The sequence below is a fragment of the Sander vitreus genome, unplaced genomic scaffold (genome assembly GCF_031162955.1).
Source record: "Sander vitreus isolate 19-12246 unplaced genomic scaffold, sanVit1 ctg855_0, whole genome shotgun sequence".
In the NCBI taxonomy this organism is placed as follows: Eukaryota; Metazoa; Chordata; class Actinopteri; order Perciformes; family Percidae; genus Sander; species Sander vitreus.
This window is the reverse complement of record NW_027595936.1, coordinates 1-5,000: the sequence shown is the minus strand read 5'-3', so window position 1 is coordinate 5,000 and position 5,000 is coordinate 1. Positions and strand designations below refer to the sequence as shown.

Here is a 5,000-nt window from a genome sequence, read left to right as displayed (position 1 = left end):
CGTAACAAGGTTTCCGTAGGTGAACCTGCGGAAGGATCATTACCGGTTTGCCGCCTCGCCTTCACCGGTGGAGTGCGGCGCAAGTGCAAGTTGTCTCGGAGCTTAGGAGGAGGGTTTCACCGCCCTCCTCCGAGGCAGCGCGGCGTCCGTGGGCCTTCCCCGTGATCCCCCCCTGTCGCACCGGCGTCCCTACCCTCTCCTGGGTGGGCGCCGGACGGATATGGGATTGCGCGAGGGGCCGCCAGCTTTCCCGTCGTCCCCCCTGTCCGGCCCGACGCCCCCCTCTTCTGGGTGGGCGCCGGACGGATATGGAGACGGCGAGAGCGCGGGCGTTGGCGTTCCAACCAACCAACCACCCAAAAATTGGGAGAATGGCCCTAAAGTGACGCTCACCGGAGAAGGGCCAAAAGGGCAGAAGCGGTTGACCCTTTACTGCTTCTCCCCTTCCCCGGTCGAAAAACTTAGAAAAAATCCAGAGTTTCGCGCCCCTGGTAACCCGGAGAGGGATTTTTTCTAAGTTTTTCGACCGAGGAAGGGGACAGGAAGCGGTAAAGGGTCAACCGCTTCCGCATTTGACCCCCTTCCCCGGTCGAAAAACTTTAGCTTTTTTTTCCATGGCCCTGGAACACCGTCAGCACTCAAGGTGTTTGCCCCAGGGAAGGTGCTCCATGAGCGGATAGAGATGTGCCACTTGTCCGGTCAAAAACCTGGAAGTCCGTGCCACCGAAGCACCCATCACTTTGCCCCAGGGAAGGTGCTCCGTGAGCGGATAGAGCTGTGCCACTTGTCCGGTCAAAATCCTGGAAGACCGTGCCACCGAAGCACCCATCACTTTGCCCCAGGGAAGGTGCTCCATGAGCGGATAGCACTGTGCCACTTGTCCGGTCAAAATCCTGGAAGTACGTGCCACCGAAGCACCCATCACTTTGCCCCAGTGAAGGTGCTCCATGAGCGGATAGCGCTGTGCCTCTTGTCCGGTCAAAATCCTGGAAGTACGTGCCACCGAAGCACCCATCACTTTGCCCCAGGGAAGGTGCTCCATGAGCGGATAGAGCTGTGCCACTTGTCCGGTCAAAATCCTGGAAGTACGTGCCACCGAAGCACCCATCACTTTGCCCCAGGGAAGGTGCTCCATGAGCGGATAGAGCTGTGCCACTTGTTCGGTCAAAATCCTGGAAGTCCGTGCCACCGAAGCACCCATCACTTTGCCCCAGTGAAGGTGCTCCATGAGCGGATAGAGCTGTGCCACTTGTCCGGTCAAAATCCTGGAAGACCGTGCCACCGAAGCACCCATCACTTTGCCCCAGTGAAGGTGCTCCATGAGCGGATAGAGCTGTGCCACTTGTTCGGTCAAAATCCTGGAAGTCCGTGCCACCGAAGCACCCATCACTTTGCCCCAGTGAAGGTGCTCCATGAGCGGATAGAGCTGTGCCACTTGTTCGGTCAAAATCCTGGAAGTCCGTGCCACCGAAGCACCCATCACTTTGCCCCAGGGAAGGTGCTCCATGAGCGGATAGAGCTGTGCCACTTGTCCGGTCAAAATCCTGGAAGTACGTGCCACCGAAGCACCCATCACTTTGCCCCAGTGAAGGTGCTCCATGAGCGGATAGAGCTGTGCCACTTGTTCGGTCAAAATCCTGGAAGTCCGTGCCACCGAAGCACCCATCACTTTGCCCCAGTGAAGGTGCTCCATGAGCGGATAGAGCTGTGCCACTTGTCCGGTCAAAATCCTGGAAGACCGTGCCACCGAAGCACTCATCACTTTGCCCCAGTGAAGGTGCTCCATGAGCGGATAGAGCTGTGCCACTTGTTCGGTCAAAATCCTGGAAGTCCGTGCCACCGAAGCACCCATCACTTTGCCCCAGTGAAGGTGCTCCATGAGCGGATAGAGCTGTGCCACTTGTTCGGTCAAAATCCTGGAAGTCCGTGCCACCGAAGCACCCATCACTTTGCCCCAGTGAAGGTGCTCCATGAGCGGATAGAGCTGTGCCGCTTGTCCGGTCAAAATCCTGGAAGACCGTGCCACCGAAGCACCCATCACTTTGCCCCAGTGAAGGTGCTCCATGAGCGGATAGAGCTGTGCCGCTTGTCCGGTCAAAATCCTGGAAGTCCGTGCCACCGAAGCACCCATCACTTTGCCCCAGTGAAGGTGCTCCATGAGCGGATAGAGCTGTGCCACTTGTCCGGTCAAAATCCTGGAAGACCGTGCCACCGAAGCACCCATCACTTTGCCCCAGTGAAGGTGCTCCATGAGCGGATAGAGCTGTGCCGCTTGTCCGGTCAAAATCCTGGAAGTCCGTGCCACCGAAGCACCCATCACTTTGCCCCAGTGAAGGTGCTCCATGAGCGGATAGAGCTGTGCCACTTGTCCGGTCAAAATCCTGGAAGACCGTGCCACCGAAGCACCCATCACTTTGCCCCAGTGAAGGTGCTCCATGAGCGGATAGAGCTGTGCCGCTTGTCCGGTCAAAATCCTGGAAGTCCGTGCCACCGAAGCACCCATCACTTTGCCCCAGTGAAGGTGCTCCATGAGCGGATAGAGCTGTGCCACTTGTCCGGTCAAAATCCTGGAAGACCGTGCCACCGAAGCACCCATCACTTTGCCCCAGTGAAGGTGCTCCATGAGCGGATAGAGCTGTGCCGCTTGTCCGGTCAAAATCCTGGAAGTCCGTGCCACCGAAGCACCCATCACTTTGCCCCAGTGAAGGTGCTCCATGAGCGGATAGAGCTGTGCCACTTGTCCGGTCAAAATCCTGGAAGACCGTGCCACCGAAGCACCCATCACTTTGCCCCAGTGAAGGTGCTCCATGAGCGGATAGAGCTGTGCCGCTTGTCCGGTCAAAATCCTGGAAGTCCGTGCCACCGAAGCACCCATCACTTTGCCCCAGTGAAGGTGCTCCATGAGCGGATAGAGCTGTGCCACTTGTCCGGTCAAAATCCTGGAAGACCGTGCCACCGAAGCACCCATCACTTTGCCCCAGTGAAGGTGCTCCATTAGCGGATAGAGCTGTGCCACTTGTCCGGTCAAAATCCTGGAAGACCGTGCCACCGAAGCACCCATCACTTTGCCCCAGTGAAGGTGCTCCATGAGCGGATAGAGCTGTGCCGCAACTCCCTACCCTTCTCCGGTCGAACACTTAGAAAAAATCCGCTTGGCTCGACACTTAGAAAAAATCCGCTTGGCTCGACACTTAGAAAAAATCCGCTTGGCTCGACACTTAGAAAAATTTCTGCTGTTCACTTCAACGCTTCAATATATGTATGTGATGGTGGTGGCTTGGAGATAGGCCACAAAGTGACGCTCACCGGAGAAGGGGACAAGCGGTTGAGCTCTTACCACTAACTTCCCATTCTCCGGTCAAAAACTTTTGGACTTTTTTCTAGGTTTTTCGACCGGAGAAGGGGATATCTGAAGCGGTTGAGCTCTTACCGCTTCCCTCCCCTTCTCCGGTCAAAAACTTTTTGACTTTTTTCTAAGTTTGTCGACCGGAGAAGGGGATATCTGAAGCGGTTGAGCTCTTACCGCTTCCCTCCCCTTCTCCGGTCAAAAACTTTAACTTATTTTCCATCCTCCAGGCCCCTAATGCTCCACTATAAGCCCGAGTTAGAGCCTCTGTGGCTGGGTGTTGACCTCCAGGGCAGTCAGCCTCCCCTCCATGCCCCAGAGAGAGGCTCTCAGCCTGGGTTAACACCCTCCAGGCCCCTAATGCTCCACTATAAGCCCGAGTTAGAGCCTCTGTGGCTGGGTGTTGACCTCCAGGGCAGTCAGCCTCCCCTCCATGCCCCAGAGAGAGGCTCTCAGCCTGGGTTAACACCCTCCAGGCCCCTAATGCTCCACTATAAGCCCGAGTTAGAGCCTCTGTGGCTGGGTGTTGACCTCCAGGGCAGTCAGCCTCCCCTACATGCCCCAGAGAGAGGCTCTTAGCCTGGGTTAACACCCTTCAGGGCCCTAATGCTCCACTATAAGCCCGAGTGTGAGCCTCTGTGGCTGGGTGTTGACCTCCAGGGCAGTCAGCCTCCCCTCCATGCCCCAGAGAGAGGCTCTTAGCCTGGGTTAACACCCTCCAGGGCCCTAATGCTCCACTATAAGCCCGAGTTAGAGCCTCTGTGGCTGGGTGTTGACCTCCAGGGCAGTCAGCCTCCCCTCCATGCCCCAGAGAGAGGCTCTCAGCCTGGGTTAACACCCTCCAGGCCCCTAATGCTCCACTATAAGCCCGAGTTAGAGCCTCTGTGGCTGGGTGTTGACCTCCAGGGCAGTCAGCCTCCCCTCCATGCCCCAGTGAGAGGCTCTCAGCCTGGGTTAACATCCTCCAGGCCCTAATGCTCCACTATAAGCCCGAGTGAGAGCCTCTGTGGCTGGGTGTTGACCTCCAGGGCAGTCAGCCTCCCCTACATGCCCAGAGAGAGGCTCTTAGCCTGGGTTAACACCCTTCAGGGCCCTAATGCTCCACTATAAGCCCGAGTGTGAGCCTCTGTGGCTGGGTGTTGACCTCCAGGGCAGTCAGCCTCCCCTACATGCCCCAGAGAGAGGCTCTTAGCCTGGGTTAACACCCTTCAGGGCCCTAATGCTCCACTATAAGCCCGAGTGTGAGCCTCTGTGGCTGGGTGTTGACCTCCAGGGCAGTCAGCCTCCCCTCCATGCCCCAGAGAGAGGCTCTCAGCCTGGGTTAACACCCTCCAGGCCCCTAATGCTCCACTATAAGCCCGAGTTAGAGCCTCTGTGGCTGGGTGTTGACCTCCAGGGCAGTCAGCCTCCCCTCCATGCCCCAGAGAGAGGCTCTCAGCCTGGGTTAACACCCTCCAGGCCCCTAATGCTCCACTATAAGCCCGAGTTTGAGCCTCTGTGGCTGGGTGTTGACCTCCAGGGCAGTCAGCCTCCCCTCCATGCCCCAGTGAGAGGCTCTCAGCCTGGGTTAACATCCTCCAGGGCCCTAATGCTCCACTATAAGCCCGAGTGTGAGCCTCTGTGGCTGGGTGTTGACCTCCAGGGCAGTCAGCCT

The 5,000-nt window shown here is 57.5% G+C and overlaps 1 pseudogene; it reads left to right on the top strand.

Annotated features, from left to right (window-relative positions):
* LOC144515036 (18S ribosomal RNA) overlaps positions 1–42 on the top strand; it is a pseudogene marked incomplete at its 5' end in the record, with an annotated part of 1,386 nt that extends 1,344 nt beyond the window's left edge.
* Between the last annotated feature and the right edge of the window lie 4,958 nt (positions 43–5,000).